Source organism: Lepisma saccharinum, chromosome 14 (genome assembly GCF_977018435.1).
Source record: "Lepisma saccharinum chromosome 14, izLepSacc3.1, whole genome shotgun sequence".
Taxonomy (NCBI): Eukaryota; Metazoa; Arthropoda; class Insecta; order Zygentoma; family Lepismatidae; genus Lepisma; species Lepisma saccharinum.
The window spans coordinates 12,018,701-12,042,172 of NC_139242.1; positions in this window are offsets into that span (position 1 = coordinate 12,018,701).

The window sequence follows — 23,472 nt, forward strand, 5'->3', positions numbered from 1 at the left end:
TAATAACAACATTAATAATTAACTATATAATGAAAAAGTGTGTATTGTGGATTTGTCGGAGATAAAGCATGAGAGCTTTTCTTCACACTGGTAAGAATCTGTGTTAATAACAACATTAATAATTAACTATACAATAAAAAAAAATGTGTATTGTGGACTTGTCGGAGATAAAGCATGAGAGCTTTTCTGCACAGCGCTGGACACGCAAAGGCAAGTATCTTTATTTTCATTCTATTTCTAACAATGATTCGCTATTTTTTCTTGTCACTATAAAAAACTAATTCAATTTTTCTTTTATCACATCTGTCGCCATTTTGCTTGTTTTTGTTTAATTCCTCTTTATGCATTGAGGTTAATCGAAACATAACTTTAGACTTTTACATGGAATTGAAACATAGAATCTTGCCTCCTTTGATTGAATCGAACCTGTGACTCCTCTTTGATCACAAAACAATAGTGACGGCCATCTTGCTTATTTTACCTACTCTTTATGCATTTAAGCTAATCGGTACTTGGGCCCCACACGGCAAAACAACAGATTCTAATTTATCTTTATACATTAGCGGTAAAGTCTTTGCGTTGTAATCAAAAAGCATTTTGTTTTGATTTTTAATATCTGTTCCTGCCTAAATACTAATGGGGACTCAACACACTTCTTTTTTTTTAAAAAAAAACAACATCATTATCAGCCAATTTGACATTGTGAATCGAACCCGGGACCTTTTCATTACAGCATAAACATCCTATTTCCAATTAGTTCATTTTCTCTTTGTGCACAAAAAGCTAATCGGAACTTTTAAACAAATACAATTGAATATCCAATTTTCACCAACATTGGGAATCGAACCCTCAACCACTTGGTTGAAACATCTCGCGGAATAAAAAACACCGCCCGCGCCGCGCCGCCCCGCTCCGCCCCGCTCCGCCCCGCGCCGCCCCGCGCCCCCGGTCGCCGCCGCCGCCGCCGCCGCTAAACACAAAACGCGGCCGCCATATTGATTTTATTCAAATACTATTTATGCACAGATGGACTAATCGGGACCTATAATGGCGGGACAAAACAATTGACCTCATTTAACTACCTAGAGAATCGAACCCGCGACCTCTTCATTACCAGGCGACAACAATAACCACTAACCCAAAGCCGCCATATTGATTTTATTCGAACACTATTTATGCACAGATGGACTAATCGGGGACCTATAATGGCGGGACTAAACAATTGGCCTAATTTAACTACCTAAAAAAAAACGAACCCGCGACCTCTTCATTGCCAGGTGACAACATTAACCACTAACCCAACTCGATTTTCGAACTCAACCATTTTGTTGCCTTTATTCACACACAGGCTAATCGAGACCATTCAATATTGACATCGTCGCCTTGTAATCAAAGGGTCCCAGGTTCGATACTCGGTGGAGGCACATAATGGTCCGACTCACCACTTTTCAACTGTAGCTCCAATCCTGATTAGTTTTGCCGTGCATAAAACGGACTTAAAAAAAAACTAACTCAATCTATCAATCAATCAATATTGACTCTACCAGGAATCGAACCCTCGACGCCTCTTGTTTTACAGAGCAATAACCTTAGCCGCTAAACTTTAGGGGTACAACATCTTCGGCGCCATCTTTAAATCATTTCTTCATGTGTTTGCATCATACGCAATGGTTGCGCGCGCATTTCCTCCAAAGACACACACACACACAAACATACGCACGTGTTAGTTTAGCATACATCAAGAAACAACGTGACAAATCCATTGACCCCCTCCCCCCACCGCTTCCGATGTCTTCAAGGTGATCAGACACGTTCAGCTGACTCAACAATAAAATCGCTCGTACCCCGCTACACCGGATGTAACATAACACCAGCCGCATCAAATTTTTGCTGACGCGTAGGAACATAGTGCTGTCATTCTACTACTGTGTGTGTGTTTTTGTTTGTGTAAACACACTCATAATTTATCGCTAAGGGATGCGTAACAAAGGGAAAAAAATGGAAATTGATTCACTGCAAGAATCTGCTAAAGTGTCATAAAGAGCCCCTTAAATTATTTCAGGCATAGCAGAAATTTCGTTGATTCTTTATGCCAAGATGGAAAGGGAGTTTCTTCGCATTTCTGTCAAGACAGTGTGATTAATTTGCAAAGAGAGATTGATGGAGAACTCCACAATAGTTGAGGTTGACTGGAACGGAAAGTATGCAAGAAATGTAATAAGATGTTAAAGTGTAATTTTAAGATACTTTCTTTAAGAACATCAAGACTATTTTCTTCAATCAAAGAGAGAGTTGAGTTCTCGTTTAGGATAAATTTTAATGGTTCAGATCTCACATTTTAGGCGTGAGTGGTTAATTACTTTACATGGATAAAAGTGAACTCAAACGTTTACAGAATTTTAAAATGCCGTGAGTGAGCCATGTATTGGAATATACTTTTATATCATATTCATAATTAGGGTGGATAAAAATCATGATTTTTATTTTGACGATATTTTTTATTTAAATCTATTTTTTTCAGAAAACACGCTTAAAATTGTTTGGCACCATATATATAAATATATGTTTATTTATAGACCATCCCTCGTATGTAGAATGATTTCCCCAAGCTTCCATCTCTTGACATTTTGGATTTGAGTTATACTAACATTGGGGAAACATTCCTGGAAAAAAATATTTTCTGTAGTATTTAATTCCGGGTTGGAGCAAAATTTTAGCTAATTCCACCCTACTAATCGTCTTCGAAATAAATAAAAGAAACACTTCCGCAAATAAAAATTATCATTCATGTATTTATCATATAAATCCAACATATTAATAACATTTAGTGATTCGTTAAATGTCTGTGCATATTTAACGTTATTAGTAGGACTGAGCCGATGCCACTCTTTGAACCGATACCGATACTCTCACCTATACTCATCGATAGAGATACCGATATTTGTATAATTTCAATTTAAAATTATTTTGCCTATATACACACACAATATATTTGTGTATGTGTTTATTATTATATTTTATACGTATGCATTTTTGACGAGGGGCAATGAACAATTTTACCCACCAAACGATGCTCTGTTCCAATAATGCATCTGAACTTTACAGTATTTTTTTAGATCATTGACAATCGATCAGATGTTTCAAATATGAGAGAAGTATTAAGAGAAGCTAAGAGCGAGATAATCCTGTCGTCGTCGTCCCCCCTTCCCCCCATGTTGAAAAATTAAATCATTCCTCTTCAATCTTCTCTAATAGTAAAGGATCACTCTTCCCAAACTAACATTACATCATCCGTGAACACAAGAATAATTGGCGCTTTACCTGCCCCGGACACGACGTCTGAAGCTAACAGTAAAGCTGTAATGTAAAACCAATCTCGTATGTTTTTTGTTCTTTAACAAGGAGAATAGAAATTAGTAAACTAAATGTAAAGAGAGAATGAAAACTTACCAGTCTTTTGCTTTTATATCAGTCGATTGACTTTAGTACAGTGATATTCCGACGTGACTTTGCTTTCGACATATATACTTCCGGCAAATGATTTCTAAAAAAAAAAATTACATAGTTCTATCCCTTGTCGTGGAATGAAATCGAAACCCATCACTACACTTTCCAGAAAGTAACTCCCATCATCTGAAGTTCAAAGAAAATCATTCCCTTTCCGCGTTCTATGTACCGAAACACGCCTGCTAAAAACCCAGTTATCCAGGTTCGGACAAACAAAAGTCTAAAGTTGGAAAGGAAAAGGGGGATTAGCCCAGGTATTTAAATTTCCAAGGATATGCTACGTTCGTACTATGCCTGAGACACGTCCACCAGTTTCATGGTCGATGACCTTTTTGATTGTAGGAAGTCTCTAAAGAGAGAGATGTCTGCAAACACCAAAGAAAGTGGAAGGATTAGCCATTGGGATTATTGTTACACAAGAGCGCATCTGTACGAACAAAGCCTGGTAGACTTCGAAAAGAACAAAACAGAAGCAGAGAACTCCTATGGGGATATTTTCACTTTAAGTGTGAGTTTGATGTGCGTATGGATCACGTACTTGGTGTTCATGGAAACTTAAGTACAGGTTCATTTAACAAATGCACAACTATTATTTCCTTCTTTTCCTTCAAAACCAAAGGTAAGTTGGAAAAGGTGAAAGAACTTTTCAAATTAAACAAATTTTGGTTTTGGCCACGCTCCTAGCGACTCAAAACCAATGGTATCGGCTAGATTCAGTGCAAAAATATCAACGGATACTTACTGATGCCGATACCGCTGGTATCGGCCGATACCGATACATCGGTATCAGTATCGGCTCAGCCCTAATTATTAGATAATCTTTAACAATAAAACGTATTTTATTGTGGAAAAAAGTGTAAATTACAGAGGCGAGTGTAACCTGTTCCCAAGGTGGCCCGTCTGGCCATTAGGAACTCGATTGTGGACTACGTTTTTCGACAAAAATAGGTATATTTCGTTTGACAGAAAAAAATCAATTTTACAATGTAACTAACTATGTGATGAAGAAGATAATTAAACGAACTTTCAAAATATGTATAAAATAACATTCGATAATTTCAAGGACGTACACACACACATTTCTTACTTACCTTGAAATAACAAGGACAACTAATCTGCTCGATCCCTGACACAATACCTTACATAAAATGGCTGCTGGCAGACCGAGACAGTTCGTTTTCTGCATAGTGCACCAGAGGGTGACTGGGTATATTGATGTAGTGCCATTTGTTAACTTTGTGAAATACTAATATGATTTTCGTATGGCCACTTGTGGCTCACCTACCTTATATTGTAATTAGTATTTATTTGATTTAATATAATTATTTAAATTTAAACATTATTAATATTATTATTATTGAGACACTTGGTCCGGACACCCCCCAGCATATTTCTAAATACATACCTTGTGTCAAGATGTGTATTTGGTGTCTGCACCGTTCGCTCTACGTTCTCAAGTGGTGTAGTGTGTAGGTATGACCACGTGGTGCATGCTAACTAATTAAATGAACGTTTAAAGCAGCAGACAGGCATTTGTTTAATCTTCTAAACTTGAACACTGCTATTCGTATACTTGGTCGAAAGTAATTTTCTTGCACCACCCTGACACTGGATACACCTGCACTGCACCGAGTGTCAAAAAGTACAGCGAACTAGATGGGGCTAGTGAAGGAAATGGAGAAGGGTGCATCCAATGACTTAGTTGATGATCAGCAGCTTCCATGTTGTGACACATTAATTAATTTGTTTCAAATATTACTATTTTCTTGATCGTGTGGTTACTGTACGTGGAAATTTGTATCTTCATGATAACCAGAAATGTATGTTTCGTGGACTGACGATAATTGACTTTAACCTTCCCAAATCGAAATATTCATCTTTAAAAGATCCTAGTGACAGTTTGTTGAGGCTGTACAGAGAATAAATCGCAACGTTTTTTCAATTCACGAAAGAATCTGAGACGAGCCCAATTCTATCAAATAAATTAACATATTTAGTTTATATGTATCTTGTTTTTCAACTGAAAGACTGTGTTGTAATAAGAAACACAATTATGGGCTGAAACTGCCAATTAAGCAGTATGTCCGTTTTCTTCTTCCTTTATTTCTGCATAATTCTTGTTGATGTGTTGATGTAACAAATGAAATTCTAGGTGTGTAATATTGTAATTACGGAGATTGAAGGAAAGTATTCTAAAAGTACTCAGGTTCTAAAAGTAATATTTTATTTAATTAGAAGATTGTGTTGCTTAACTAAGTGTTGATTATTGGACTGAATCTTCTGGTCAGCTGGTTGTTGAATATTAATCATAGTGTTCTGCGTTAAGACCGGCGAAGTTTGTGTTACTAGGATAGACATTGCTACCATATTTTGTTCATTTTTATATTAGTGCAGTGATCTTAGAAATCTTAATTAGAAATAACTTGATGAGATTTTAATATTAGTTATGTCTCAAATTCTATTGTGATCAGGAGTTGATAGTACAACAAAAGTTATAAAGCAATGTCAATCAGAAGATAACTTCTCCAGCTGCAAGATTACACCAGCAAAAACTAGTCTCGTAGGAATCGATAACTCTATAAACAAATTAGTAATGGCGATATATGCGTTACTCCATGGTTAGCAAGATTTCTTTCTATTTATTATTATTTATTTTTTTTTACATTTTTTTAAATTTTACTTTTACAAACGAACTGTTTTCTCACAAGAAAATCTTCTGGGGCATTGTTGGGTTATTTTTAGCTTTTCCAACTTCCATGGTAATTGTTGAGTATTACATATAGTGAACATCTTTGCTGTTCTGCTTACCTTGTGTATTGGGTTTTGCTTTGGGTCTGAAAATAACATTAAAAAAAGGAAGTTAGTTCATTAAGAGAAAACGTGGAACGCAGCACGTATGAATTTCGTTGCCTGAAGTAGGACTTTTTCGTTAAACAAAAATTGCGTTCAGATCTCGGGTATTCCCCCTCCCCCTCCCCTTTAGTAACGATCAGTGACTTTCAACTGAAGAATAAAGTCGTTATATAAACATCAATAAATCATCTCTGTTTCCTGAATATTTTGTGTACGTCTATTTGCAAGGTGAATTTAATGGCAGATAGATGTTCATTCCCAGCTTTAATCTCAAGATAAAAAATAATGGAGGAATGATCATTGATTGCCTAATGGTGAAGATATGCTATACTCGAGTGCAACCTATCTTGACAGTGACGTCGTAACAGCATTGCAAAACCTGCAGCGTTCATACTTTCACTGTCAGCACTCGGAAAAAAGAAAAACAAGGGAATGAAATTCAATAGATTAAGATACAAGGGATGGAACATCATAATGTCACAATGCGAGGATTCTTGCAGAATATAATAACATTTAATAAATAACCATTAAAATGAGCACCATACATAAACATAATAAACTCCGCGAAACTGATTTGGATTCAGATAATGAATAGTGGATGGCAACGGGCCTTCGAACGGCAAGTTCTCGAGGATTTTCTAAATATAATTTGTCTCCTATTTGTATTTTAAATTCCAGAGATCCATCATCTTCAGCATAAGATGTTTCTAATGTATTGGGATCTGTAAAATCTTCTAACTCTATATTGGTGACTTTTGGTTTGTTGTTAGCATTAGTTATTGATAAGGTAGGGTAGTGGTGTGCTTGTGGTTGTAGCCAATATTTGATTTTGATTGGTCTGAGTGTGCCCCCAACAAAAAACTGGTAATAATATTGTGCAGGGGACAGCTTATACAGTTTACCACCTGGTGTAAATGGTGAATTATATTCATTGTTAGGGATACTGTTTAATTCAAGTATTATTGTATGCTTAGGATTCTCGATTAGGCCAGTTATTTCTTTTTCTGCTGTAAGCAATCTATTTATTACAGATTCAAGATGCTCGTTGATAGTCCTAACAATTTCATCGTGGCCTGGTTTTATTCTTATGTCCACAGCAAGTTTTTTGTATTGTTGCACAATTTCTTGAAGCTGGGTGGCAAAAACAGACAGAGTATTTGCTTGGTTGGATTCCATGGTCCCTAGTTGTTGCTAGATGTTTGCTACAATTTGCTGTAAATTTTCAACAACTGCCTATTTAGAATTTTGGGCAGTAAGATCATGGACTTGTCTTCTGATATCCTCAAATAAAGCATGCAGTTCATTAATATGTTGATTAGTTGGTAGAGTGGCCACTGTCTGAGTAAGCTGTTTGATTTCTGTCTGGATATTCTTGATATATCCTGATTTCAGTATGCGATTAACTGATCTCTTAATATTTTTAAGTTCCTGAGATGTAGGCAGATTTGTTACAGTATTCTGCAAAGATTCAAGTGCCAATTTCACATCATTTAATTCAGAAGCGTCAGCCACACTACGCATAGCATCTTGGAGCAGGGTTATGTCTGCCTGAGTAGGTGTCGATTGTTGTAAAATTTCAAGTTTTGTTTGGATATCATCGATCAAGTGGTGAAAATGAGATAGCTCAGATTCGGTGTTGAGGTTTTCAAGTTTTGTGATCTGTTGCTGGACACTGACAAGAGTGTCTACAATACCAGGCAAGCGAGATTCTAGAGTTTCTTGTACATTTGTCAGATCATTTTGTACTGCTGCTATGGTACCCTCAAGGTGAGTTATGGTACTCTGAATTTTTCCAAAATCTTCATATGTTTCAAGTTGCAGCTTGATGTTGGCAACACTGCGAGTTATAGCACTTAGAGCATCAGAAGATGGTAAGTTGTTCATAAAATTTTCAAGTGTCTCAATTTTTTCTTTAACCTCGGCTATGGCATTGTTCAAGGGGTCGAGATTAGGTATCTGTAGTGATTGAATTTGTTCTTTTAGAGTGGAAATTACTAGATCAAAATCTTCTTGTGACTTTATGCTTTTGACAATTGTTTGGAGCTGTGCATGGACACTACTAATCTGCTCTTCTAGTTGTTGTTTCAATTGTTCGGAGTTGGTATTCTGAGTTTTTAATTTAGCTTGAAGAGTTGCTACAGCTTCCTCTAAATTTTGAAAATTATCCAATGTTGCCAAATCAGTATATTTTTGAAGCAATAATTTAAGTTCTGAATCAATTTTAAGAAGAGGGTCCATGCATTGTGATTGTAAATTTGTAATTTCTAGTTGAAGACTGGCATTGAGTGTGCTTTGTAAAACTTGTAAATCACTTCTTAATTTTTTGACTCTGACATCAAGCATTAGAATCTCTTCACTGTGATCTTCATGTCTTGTATGGCCAAATATATCATTAGGCATTTTGATTTAGTGGTTATTTATTATAAAATATCTAATTCTTAATTCTATAAAAAAAGGTATAAGTTTGTCATAATATCCCGGGACCTCAATATATAAACAGTCACCGGCAGAGACGGTATATACAGTACCAGAAATCATGTTTGAGTGCTTAATTCTATAAATATTTCTCCCTACTGAAATCTTGACATCACCCTCGGGAGTTGTAATAAATTGTAATTGACCACCTATAGGTAATTGGTAATGATTTAAATTATTATTAAATATGTATAATGTTTTACCTGTTTTATCATCAACATCTGTAAGTATGCTATTGAGATGAATAATTAAGAAACCACTTAGTTTAGATATTATATCAGGAGAGGGTGCTGGTGTCGGCAGGTCCATAATAGCTTTTTTTTAAATCCAAATAAATTCATTGGCATGTTTTATTTATTTTAAATCATGCTCTGTAATTGGGCATTGATTACCACTTATCAAGTCACAATGCCCCCACGGTAGAGTATGTATGCCACATGATAAAATACATCTCTTATCATCATGTGGGTCTAGAGCTATTTTTCTTACAATATTGCTAGTTAACAAGTGATCCACACTCTGAATTCTATTTTCTGATGTTTTGATTAACTTCTGTGACATGAGACAATTTTTGTAATCTTCAAATTCAAGCTCTTTATCTACAGTATCTCTACCAATGCCCTTAGCTTTTTTGGCAACAGCACCACTACATGTTTTAAAACTATACATTTTAGCTCTTAACCCAGCAAATCCTACAATAACATCGCCAAGTGTCTCATCTTTTAACTTTCCAGGCACCTTTTTGTTGTGGGGTTGAATATTCAGATGGCCTGGCAATTCACTAGTATCAAAATATTTAATTAATTCAGGATGTGATATATCTTTATAAACATCTTCTGTTTGAATATCAAAAATAAAACTATCTGTGTCCATATACATTAATTTTATACGATCACCATAAAAAGGTTTTAACACATCATAATAAAGTTTTAACATATGTAATTTGGCTAATTCTAATATCACCGCCCCTACATAAATAGGTTTATCAAACTTAATTTTTGTTTTTTTCATATTAAAAGTGCCATATTGTCATCATAAATTCTTCTATAATTAAAATTCGGCTTTGCCACCAATTTTTTGCTCCGGCTGGGGTCGGTAACTAATTTAACATCACTATGCTTTCTAACATTTTCTATAGTTTTGCCATATACTGAATTTACCATTAATAGAAACAAAGTTTTATCAAATTGGCTTACTGCAGATGTTCGAAGCTCGGTATTGGTATCAATATATGGTTTCAACCATCTTGAGTGCCTGAACCTCCAAACTTTGCCAACCTTAGTTACTTTAACACCGTAACGCATCAAAAACTGAAGGTTTTTGTAATATATTACATAATCCTGTTTTGCTTTCAAAGTCATCATTAACTTTTTTTGTTTAGAATTAGGTGAACACTTAAATTCAGAAATTGGGGGCAAATCAGAAAACTAATTGTGTAAATCTTCAGGAATTATCAGATCAACCTCTGAGAATAGACCATAGTGACTGTCATCAAAATCCTGAAGATCCCCAATACTAAAATTTTCAACCCACTCAAGTCCTGCATATGGCAATTTACCCATCATAGCATACTCATACAAATTATTTGCATCCACATAAAGTATATAATTTGATGGCAATTCTGGATCATAATTAGAAATATATTTATCATTAGGTCTGGCATATCTCTGAGAACATTGCACCATGCCCCCTCTTATACATTGCTCCATAAACAAGTACATATCTTGATCTTGGATTAAATTTAACTCCATTTTAGTGTTTAAAAACATTGCAGACCATGCTAGGCCTGGGGCACTATAAAAATAAATTGGATCTAGCTTATCATTTTCTATTGAAGATTTTTTAAATGCCTGAAGTATATCGGCTAAAAGAGTTACATCAAGTTTTAAATATGCCTTATGATAGTCACCAAGTGTCTGACATTTTAAATTGGCCCACATCAACTGAGCATGGTGATAATCTTCATCAGTGATTTCGGATGCCCTGAGTTTACTATAAAATGCTTTTTGTGGTGGCAGAGAACACTCATCAAATTTAGAAAAATCAGTAACATGGTCATACGGGTATACACCTTTTCGCCTAATTAATTTCAAGTCCTGATTTGGAAACATGGCACAAGTAATTTTAAATTGATCATCAGATAATTGACTGGCCAGAGTAGCCAAGCTAGCCGACAAAATTCTGTATGAATCAAGAAATCTTAAGTGAATAGGAACACCATTAACTTTAATTATCTTGCTAATAGCTATATATTTCTCATCATTTTCTGCTAAAATATTTAAATTCTGCTTGTCAAACCCCTCGTACGTGATCAGATGATGAAAATCATAATGAGATCCACCATGGCAAAATATCGGGACAAATTTTGGTCTCTGGATCTTAATATTACAGTTATTACACAGAGCCATTAAGAATTTACCATTTGTATGGGAATGGTGTTTCACCTTGATATTTGTATCTGAAAATTCACAATCACATACCAGACATTTTTTGTATTTTTAAAATTTTCAATTTGTTCTTCTGTTAAAGGCATCATATGCCTTGATTTTTATAAAATATTAGATGCTATGTCATGGCACTCATTTTCAATTCTTTGTGCAAATTCTTTGATAGCATTTGGTCCCATGTATAATTGTGGTTCACTAGCTACACCATCCCGTATAATTATATAACAAAAACTAGAAGGTTCATGTAACTGGTACGATGTAATTGAAGATTCATCAGGATCTGGGTTGCAGAATGCAAGAGGTTTGAGGTTTGATTCAAAATCACAAACTATATATGCTGGGTGTTCCAACAAAGCTTCAAATTTTTTGAATTCGGCATTTTCACTTGGCATAGGCATTACCATATGAACAGGTTTATGATTCCCACAATATTTTAAATGTTCAACTAATTTGCTTTTAGCAATTTCTGCATTTTTTTCACGAATCCCATTTACCATTTTTTGACCACCAAATACAGTTAAACATCTTCGGCACAACTTGTATATTGTTTTAGATTTATTTATTTGTTTTCTTACTAAAGCTTCAAGATTATGTATCAAAGTATAATGGTATGTGCCATCTCCTTCAATTAAAAGTAAATCAATCGGAACAGCAAAATCATCATCAACTGTACTAATTTTGAGAGGTTCTATCAAACAATTCCCAGCACCAGTAGAACAAATAAATACATTAATAGATAATGGTTTACCATTAATATCTCTGGCCTTTTTTTCAAATTTATCAATATTCTGAACATACATTGGATATTCCAAGTCCTCCATTGCATCATCAAAATCGTGTTCATATTTTTTATAATAACTTATTCTTTCTGGATGATTTAAAACTGGATACAAAGCAGCTAAAATACACCACAGAAAACATTTGTCATCATTATTTTCTATGTTAATCACGGCTTTTTTGTTTTTAATATTAGCAGGTAATAGCACATATGTCGAACCTTGTAGTGGGTTAAATTTAGAAATATTAATATATAACTTGTGTGGACTTCCACATAAACTCCATCCGGATTCTTTTGCCGCAAATTCAGAATGTTTAATAATCAATTGTTCTATCAAACTACTTATTATTTTGTTTAAATTTCTATTTGAATAAACAGCTACAGTTTCTGTTATGTGGGGGTGTGTAAATTTTGTTCCATTCGGTTTCTTATATTGTGTAAATAATTTGAAAGATAATTTATAAGAGCTATTTTGTTTATTTAGAATATCCTGCACATCAGAATTTATATTATTCAAAAAATTCTTAATATCACATTTTGACTCTGATATAAAACGGTAATCACTTAGTTGACCATTAAAACTACTATAGATAGGTGCATAGCGTGGCTTCTTTGCTGATCTAGTATTATTAGATGTTTTAAGTTTCCTTTTTAGACCAGATGAAGATGTAGATGGTTGTATATAATAAGTATTTTTATGTTTATTACAATTTCTTTGGTGCCTAGCCCAATTAGAGCTAGATATATTGTTATTGCATTGATTACAATATTTTTGATTTGGCATTTTTATTATTAATTTATTATATAAGATTTTTTGGGGTTTAAATTAAAACTCTATATTTAATATAAAATTTCAATTAGGTTTAGCAATATGTTTTGTATACTTAGTGTATATATTTAGTGTGTATGTATTTTTTTATCCTAGGTTTATTATATACAATTTCTTGGGGTTCAAATCAAAATTTTAAACTTAATAAATGACTGGTTGTAATGCCAATGGCTTACGTGCACAAAAGTAGAATAAGTATTGAACGACAGTAACACTGGCATGCAGATTCACTGACCTTCCTCAATTGCGTGTTAGTACAGGCACGTTGGTGGCAGTGACCCAATAGCGTGTGTTATGTTTCGATCTTGTATATTGCTGTATCTATCTATCAAACGCGAAACCAAGCAGCGAGACTCAACAAATTAAGAATAGCCACGCGAAGCCATGCAGCGAGACTCACCCACGCGAAGCCAAGCAGCGAGACTCATTGAGAATAGCCACGCGAAGCCAAGCAGAGCAATTCTAGAAGAGTTTTGCATATTATATTTTCTTAGTATTGGATAAGCAAGTTGAACCTGGTCTTGAATTAAAATATTCCAGGTTAACATATTAACATAATAGTACAAAAATATTTTGAATAAGTATTTAAAATTATATTGCAGTGTACTACTGTATAATCAAAAACTCTTAAGAGCATCTTGGATTAGTTTTAAGTGAAGCCAAAATAGTGTCGAAAGAGATATATTTTTAACAAGCTTATAAAAAACAATCTGACAGATACAGCTGTATCCAAATTAATCTAAAAAAGAGGTAATCCTTTCTCAGAAGCTCAAAAATCGTAGGTTATACACAGTAGCAATAAGATTTTATAGACATTTTGCCTTAGTTTTAAATATTTCTATTCAGTCAAAAATACCTCTTCCCTCTTCATCCCAGTAATATTGTACAAAATCTTAAATTTGATAGAGGGGGACACTTGAATAATAAACTTTTATAGGCATCTTAGCCTAATTTTAATACAAGAAAAGTTTTGTCCCAATAATATGGTATATTACACTACTTGAGCACAAAAATATAGTTCGTTACTTGATGTTTACATTTCTGTGCTTCCTTGGCTCAGCCGGGAACTTTACTTCAGGTTTTCAATAGAATAGCATAGAGTTCAAAGGTGTAAATGCAGTGTCTTAAGAAAAGGCGACAATCATTGTGTGGCTTGTGGTTGCAACACAAGGTTGGGAACAGAAATTTTTTCTCGGGTATCCATACATTTTCAGACAGATCCGATACGGAAAAATCAGTGAATTCAAGCAGTAAAGCGAAAAGATTGGACACAAACACGAGGGAATAGGCTCTATAGTCGACACTACATCACCGGAGTAATTCAAATGAAAATGATTTACGTGCTTCGAAAATCATAATCGTCTAACGCACATGTATTGACTATATTTAAAATTTGAAATTGTTTATAATCATCCAGAACTCCAAAAATTATAATTTTATAATTTAATGTACTCAATGTATACTTTATTAGTAAAATAAAGTATTTTCTTGAACAACACTTGGAAAAGTTAATAATAAAATGCAATGACTGTGCATTTCAGTATTGTATCTGTTGTGCTGGATATGTACTTGAATACCATTAATAAATAAATAATAATAAATTTCGAAAGAAATTTGTTTATTTCATTAGTGTAGTCATATTTATTGTATAACGTTTATAACAGTTGTATTTATTACTATTAATATTAATATTTCTACTATTCTACTTTTATTACTGGCCTTTACCCCCTACAAAGTTTCTGACGACGCTCTCTCTAAGCAATGTGATAAAATTAAAGGGGCTGTGTTTGACTACACATTGTCGAAAATTATACATTTTACTGTTGTAAAATTGAAGTATTTCAATGTTTTATAATTTATGTACGCTTTATTTCAACCTGCAGAAGTCTTAACACGAAACTGTTGGTAGAAGAGCAACTGTCTTGCAAAGGACTACTATTTTTCCATAAATCTTCATCCAAAGGATCAGGGAAATTACCAATCTTTTCCAGGTGCCTTTGTTTCTCTATATCACTCAAAAAATTCAAGTGATCCATTTTGTATCCTATCTTTAATAAGAAAATAAGCTCGGTGACGATCTGTATTCCACTTGTTTACATTGAAAAATTGCCCAAACCGGAAGTTCTTTCCCCGCCATCTATAATCGAATTGCCTGATCTATTATTTTTAGTTTACTCAGGAATAACCCCCATACAGTACACAGAAATGTATTACAGATGTCAGATTCTGAATAACCTGTTGAAATGAAGAGTATCCGGTAGGATCGTTTTTTGGCAAGTCAAAGCAAACATAATTATGCATGGGTTGGTTGACCCGAATCTTGGAGTTAATTGCAGGACGAAGTGAGGGTAAGGACGACTCTATATTTGTCTGCTGCTTATCACGCGTCCTCAGCTTGCGAGATCCGGGCAGGTGTTTGGCTTACGTGTTACTTTAAATCACATTGTAAAGGGAAAACTTTGAATAGTCACTAGTGGGGGGATATGTAAACGTATTCGTATTTGCGACGTACTTCTGATGAAACTGCGAATTCAATTGTCACAAAAACGTTTAGGTCAATGGGAAAAACGAAAATTTCTAACAGTGGGAAAAGTGGCTGCCCCAATTGATTGAGATCCTGATCCATAAGCACATCAACATTGCGGCGTATTTTCTACGTACGACCTGGGTTTGTATTTAAGATAAGGAAGCGTTCATAGACATTGTCGCGTAGCTCCACCAATATCTGCGCCAATAGAACGATATCGGATCGCTGTGAAAAAATCTTCATTACATGTGTGAGACATGAGTTAATGTCTGTCGGCTTTCAGCCATTCTGTAAATAAAGCTTGAGAGGGCACCATTGTTATATCCAATTGTTTAGCATTTGTTGTACAATCGATGGTTATATATTTCCGCTGAACTTATTGAAAGGCAAGGAATTTGGCTCATACGGCTTCCAAAGATTTATGCACATTACTACATATGATAATATGCATGAAATATTAATCACCAAATTTTTTTTTCGTTAATTCCAATAGGCAATTAAAAGCAATCACAGTACAATTATTTTTGCCTATTACAATATGATCTAAGTCCTTTTTTGTTATTCAATAAATATTCAATTCTGTACCTATTTGACATTAATTTCCTTGCCAGGGCTGTTGCTTTTACACAAATTTTGGCAATCTTAACTACACGTAAGCTACATAATGAATATATGTTGTTATATATCTATTCTTTTACCATTTTTACCTATTCATGTAATAATAACAATGCAATATTAATTAATTTACATGTTTAATTAATAGTATTTTAATTAAATATAATTATTCTAATTATATTATTATTATTATTACTATTATTATTATTATTGCCACACTTGGTCGGACCCCCCCCTCGCCGAAATATATTTCTAGATACGTGCCTGTCTAATTGGTGTGCTTTCCTTCCAGGCTCAGAACCTTCAAAGGAAGGTTCGTTGTTGTGTATGAAGGAAGCGAAGATGGTTTTGTGGAAAGTGTTTGTTTGTTGTTTCGTTCGAGAAAAGGCGTCGAGACAGCGTTTTAAGACGTGGTTCGGCGACATTCTACCCAAACTGTAGCCAAATAGCGTAATTGTCATGGATAATGGATATTCCGTATCATTCTGCTCCAAATGAGAATGTACCAAACAATTCTTAGAGAAAAAATTACATCAAGAGTGGCTCTCGTGGAAAACTGGTAAACACAAAGTATACTTTATAACAGTACTTCGTTTATTACATGTATTAAAAACATTAAAATTCCGTTCGTTTCTCAGTCCAAACATATTTTTTAACTTTCTAATTTGTCTATCTTTTCGTGTTTGTATTTCGTTAGCGCCAAGCATTGACATTTCAGCTGCAGAGAAGAACGTTCCGCTCTTCCATGTGCTTCCTCTGCGGACCCTGAGATCAAGTTGTAGTGCGGTCCCAGCTGACGTCACTGTCAAGTTAGATTGCACCCGAGTGTAGTAGACAAGACGGCTCCTTTCGATTTATGTGGAATTCATCAAAGATATTGATTATGATATCGCCTATGTATATCCTGAAAGCATATCTTTGAAACTTTATGAAACCTAAAGTCTTGGAAAAATTCAAAGTTCAGATACATACCAGTTCAAGAAGTTTCGTGTACACTCGACTTCCAATATAAAGTTAATAGTTCATAGAAATTGAGCTCTTTTGTGATTGTTGATCCAGTTAGTTAGTTAGTTAAGTAATCTCTTCAATTAATATGGAGGTTTATGTATGTGGGAAATTATCTTAAGTTAAAGCTTTTTTCAAAACAACTAACTCAAGACGTTTAACACTGTGTCTGTGTTTTTATATGTACATCAACTGGAATGCAATGTAATGTGATGTTTGTAATTCAACTACAAATATAATATGTGCCCACGACTATTCTTAAAAACTACAAGGATTATTTCCTATGGTGTCTTAGTAAAAAGCTGCAAAATAATACCTTGAATAAGAGAACAATCTGTAAATTTCCCTTATTTATAATCTTTTTACAAACACCTTTGTTGTAATATCACTTTTATTTATCTCATTTATTAAACTATTTATCTCTGTTTTGAACCAATTTCACGATTCCTTTTGGGTGTGTGAATGTCACTGGCGAAGTTAAGGCCGTGGAGCGTTTTCTTCTAGTTAACCAAGTTTACATCCTAACTAACTAACTAACTAACTCTCTAGCCTTCTTAAACCCGAAGGTTCATCGCTGCAGCAACACAGGCCTTCCATCTGTCCCTATCTTGAGCAAGATCTATATACTCTTTTCCATCCCTACCGATTTCCTTTAGGTCCATCTCAACGTTGTCCCTCCATCTTCGTCTTGGCCTTCCTACAGGTCTCTTACCATCTGGTTTCCCAACAAGAATCCTGTAAACTCCTCTTTCCTCTCCCATTCGTGCCACATGGCCTGCCCACCTAAGTCTTCTTGATTTAATTATTCTAATAATATCTGGACATGAATACAAATTATGTAGTTCTAAATTATGTAACCTTCTCCACTCACCTGTCTCCTCATCCCTTTTAGGTCCAAAGATTTTCCTAAGGATCTTATTTTCAAATACTCTCAATTTATGTTCCTCTTTCAATGTAAGGGACCAAGTTTCACACCCATATAATACTACAGACAAAATTACTGTTTTGTATATTTTAACTTTTAGTTTCTTAGATATTAAACGAGAAGACAAAAGTTTATGAAGAGAGAAGTAACATGCATTTCCTGAATTAAGCCTACTTTTTATTTCCTCTTTAATATAATTTTCATTTGTTAATATTACTCCTAAGTATTTGAATTTGGAAACTGGTTCAAACGAGTTGTTATCAATAATTAGATTTTGATTATTACCTAACACTTGGTTTCGGCCTGTAAGCATATATTTAGTTTTCTCTTTGTTAACTTCCAAACCTATCTCTTTAGCAGTTTTGAAAAATATTTTAGCATTATTCTTAATCGTATTTATATCATCCCCCAGTAAGTCTACATCATCTGCATATGCTAACAACTGAGTCACACCATTTAATTTTAGTCCTTCTTTAGTTTCTTTTACCTTCCTTACAGCATATTCTAAGGCAAAATTAAAGAGCAATGGAGATAATGCATCTCCTTGTTTTAACCCATCATGAATTATAAATTTGTCAGACATATTATTACCCACACGAATTTTACTTTCTGTTTCACTGGTGCATATTTTTATCATACTAACAAGCTTCTTAGGTATTCCAAACTCTACTAATATATTATATAGTTTATCTCTTTTGACCGAATCATATGCTTTTTTGAAATCAATGAATAGCTGATGGACATTTTGATTATATTCCCACTTTTTTTCAAGTGTCTGTCTGATGTGAAAAATTTGATCTGTAGTTGATCTGTTACGTTTAAATCCACATTGATAATCACCTATAATTTCATTAGCATATGGGGTTAGTCTTGTTAAAAGAATGTTAGACAATATTTTGTATGTTGTTGAGAGTAGAGAAATTCCACGGTAATTATTGCAGTTCATTTTATCACCTTTTTTAAACACAGGAACAATTATGGATTCTTTCCACTGTTGAGGGATTTCTTCTTTATTCCATATTAAACAAATTAATTTATGAATTTGACATATTAATGAATTTCCACCATATTTAATTAACTCAGCTGGTATTAAATCAATGCCAGGTGCCTTGTTATTCTTAAGCCTTTTAATAGCATCTTTAACTTCAGTCAAGTTAGGTTCTGGAACTAAAGGTTCTGCTGTGTGTACTTCATTTACTTCTGATTTATCTCCTACATGGACATTTAAAAGGTCATTAAAGTAGTTCTTCCATCTATTTAGAATATCACTTGGGTCAGCTAGAAAATCACCGTCTTTATCTTTTATCAAGTTTACTTTAGGTTGCCACCCCTTTCTAAATTCATTTACACCTTTATATAAATCTCTGATATTTTTTTTTTTTTTTTTTTTTTTTTTACACAAGTTTACATCCACATTTCTAATATTAAATTTAGCAGACTACATTTAAATTATTATATGATGGCAATAATTAAAATATATCACGTAAAAGAATTACAAAAAGTTACATGCAAAATTAAAAGGCACACCCCGCAGATATTGTCCACTCCCGTGACTCGAGTTTTTATCTCGATGCCAGAAACTCGCTTCCAAATCGTTCTGTGTTGCGTTGATTTATAGTGTATTTGTTTCAACATTTAATGTTTGAAAACAGACATATTTTTTTCTGACCTAACATACATAAATTATAATGCAACTTTCCTGATTGACTACTGAAAAAAGAACACATCATCCGAACCCACTACGACATCTTGCTGTCACATCCATAATGAAATTCCTGAACGTCAACTCCATCGAATGTCTTGTTTTCTATCCATGTAGATACAAAGAGGAAAAGAACATAAATAATTTCAGAGATGTGAGAATGAAGTATCTTCGGAGAATTTCATAAGAAATATTAATAAAGATGGTTTCTTCATCAGCTGTTTTATACCAGAATATCTTCAACCTTTTTTGTTTTCTTAATGCGTGAAAAACAAAAGTCGACGTTTCGTTACATATAATCAACATAACTTTAAGATAGAGTTCCGCAAAAAAATTCAGAGATATATTCAGCAAAGATAAGAACGTTGTAAACATTTGGCTCATGCATTAAAGATGAATGACGAGCCAAGGTGTGATGGCGTATTCTAAATCCGGTTCTCCCCGTGGCTCGGGACTTACTGATGTTTTCCTATCTGGGTTTTCTGCAGCGGATAAGAACTTTCCCTTCCCAAAGCACAAAGACGAAAAAGACAGTTTTTATGTCAGGGAAAACAAGAGATCTGCAGGAATATTTATTATAATCAAGTTCGTGTGATCTAGGCTTGAAAGTAATGAAATGGTGCCAATTAATGTTACCCTTATCTACCTTGTTTGCTCTATCTGCAAGGCAACCCTCGTTTACAGAACACAAAATAAACAGTAACATTGCACACTAAAGACAAACCGGAAGAAAAATATTTGTGTTAGCTTAATCAATTGCATTTGTCCTGAGGCGAAAATATTGTTTGAAACTGTTTCCAATACCCAAGAGAATAAGCAGGAACTTTTAATGAGAGAAATAGTGAAGAAACATAACAAATCGCTTCTAGCTATTTTCAGGAAAGGCGTGGCATATAATCACAACAGGATGTTCTACCAGAATGTACGTACGCATAATATTAAAATAATGTTATATTTTTCTTTAAAAAGGGCGATTTAGATCAAATATCAATATTTGGAGAATATGTGTTCGTCGATTTGACATAATATTAAAATATTCTTAAAGAAAAATATTAATTTGCGAAGTTATAAAATCTAACAGTTATACAACCTCAGGGTTCCTGCTAACATAAATTCAAGTGATATGATAATAATATTTAATTAATTACAGTTGACAACCCTGACAGTGGTGCTCGCGTCGGACTTTGAACAAGTACGAGGGTCACTATTTATATTTTGAGCCTAACAATGAAAAAACAGGAATTTGGCATTGAAAACTGCTTTATTGTTTTTCGAAGTATTCTCCTTTATGGTCAATACACTTTTGCATTCGTTCGAACCATTTGTCAAAGCAGTTTTTCCAATCTTCTTGAGACACCTCCATAATATGGATTTTGAACGCATCAACGGCATCTTCCGCCGAAGAAAATCGTTGACATTCGGGAACAAGAAGAAGTCATTGGGTGCCAAATCAGGACTGTACGGCGGATGACCCATCAATTTGATTTTTTTACTGTTCATAAAGTCGGTTGTTAGACGAGATGTGTGACAGCTGGCATTGTCTTCATGAAGAATGATCCGACGGCGTTTGTTTGTTTTCCGTATTTGACCGAAGACCTCTGGCAAACAAATTGTTGTGTACCATTCAGAGTTGACCGTTCTACGTTCCTCTAAAGACACAGTTGCCACATGACCAGTTTTCCCGAAAAAACAGGCGACCATTTGTGGTTTCCATGTGCTTCGAGCGCGAACAACTTTTGTTGGATTGGGTTCATCTTGAAACACCCATACAGTCGACTGCTGTTTACGTTCCGGCTCATATGCATATATCCATGATTCGTCACCTGTTACAATCTTATATACGTCTTTTGAAGCACCACGATTGTATTTATTGAGCATTTGTTTGCACCAATTGACGCGAGCGTCTTTTTGAGTTTTTGTCAAATTGTGTGGGATCCAACGAGAACATACCTTTCTCACTGCTAAAAGATAATGTAATATTTTATATATACTGGTGGAACTAATGCCTATGGTTGCCTCAATCTCACAGTATGTCACATGACGATCTTGCAGTATTAGGTTTTGCACCGCATCAATGTTTTCTTGAACAACAACTGATTTTGGAGGACCTTCGCGAATCTCGTCGGTGAGCGAATGGCGGCCACGATTAAATTCGTTATACCAGCGTTTTACAGTGGCAAAGGATGGGGTTTCATTTCCAAATGTGGAAGTAAGTTGATCGATGCACTCTTGCCACGTCGAAAATCGTAAAAAATCATCGCACGAAAATGTTCACGAGTTAATTCCATTTTATTGTTGTCGCGAAATCTCCAAGACAACATAAACAACACAAATCAAGCTATTGACAAAACATTTTAAGTACGTTATGGTCAATAATGCCAGACGATTCCGTGCAAACGTCAAATCGCGCCTAACTTCAATCAGTGTTGCCAAGGCTCAAAATATAAATAGTGGCCTTCGTACATAGGGTATCACGTGACTCCTAGGACCCGGGTAAAGAAAAAAACTGGCAGGTATTGAGGATGTGGAATCTTGCTCAGGCAAGCACGCTTACGCAATTGTCCAACACCTGGGTTGACGTGCGTTTTGCATACAAGCCCCGTCTAGTTGGTTGCACTTTTTGACACTCGGTGCAGTGCAGGTGTATCCAGTGTCAGGGTGGTGCAAGGAAATTACGTTCAACCAACTAGACGGAAAGCGGTGTTCAAGTTCAGAAGATTCAACAAATGCCTGTCTGCTGCTTTAAACGGTCATTTGATTAGTTAGCATTCACCACGTGGCCATACACTAAACATACACCTGTCCGAAAGGTAGTGCAAACGGTGCAGACACCAAATACACTACTTGACTCGAAATCAACGAACTAGACGACTCGGTGTTGCACCGTGCCACCAACTAGACGCTACGGTGCAAAGAAAGAGTCAAAGCGAGTCAAAAAGGGCAGCCAACTAGACGAGGCTATTATTTTAAGCGCACCTCCTTGTGGACGGGATTCCTCCGGGTCTCGTGCAGGCCTCTGATTTGAACCTCTTCCGCCTGTAAGCCTCTACGGACGGGCGATTTGCAGGTGCGCGTTCTTCAAATGTGCACTCATGTATGAAACAATCGTAGCTGGCCACTATGTCCACCGGATTGAACTAAGGTGTACGAAAAGCATGATATGTTGGACAAAATAAATACCTGGGGTAAAAAGAGAGATCAGGAGGATTCCCCAGGTGACAACAAGAGGCGGCATCGAGACTCATCACGCAGCTCCGGTCCATGAAGCAAGAACCAAAGTTCGTAAAACCATTCCCGAAACAGGGAGAACTTATCCATAATGAAGTACAACCCTCCAGAGAATTTAACCTAGCAGATCTTGCGGTGACAGAGGTCGTCTGTCACCGCAAGCTGCTCGTCACCATAGCGCAACCAAAGCCTGCTTCGCCTGGAACCAACTCCGAGGTGCCTTCTCATCATCACCCGACACCACTCACCGCAGAGAAGGGCCAGAGACTAACTACATCCAGCGACGGCCCTTCCCAACTTCCTTCATTGACCCTAGTTATCAGGGCAGAGACAGTCAGCGAATCCTAACCTTGGTTCTGTCTTCTATTTCTTGATGTATTGTCACACACATATACAAATATACAATGTGTATCAGAAGTGATAGCGTAAACTGAAACGGTGAAACAGTAAACATTTTTACTGATAATTGCGAGTGTATGATTAGGATCCGCCACTGACTTGACTGTTTGTACACATCGAATGCTTTTCACGTGTGATGTTCCATAGTCCTACTTCGTAACAAAGAACAGAATTAAAAGGTT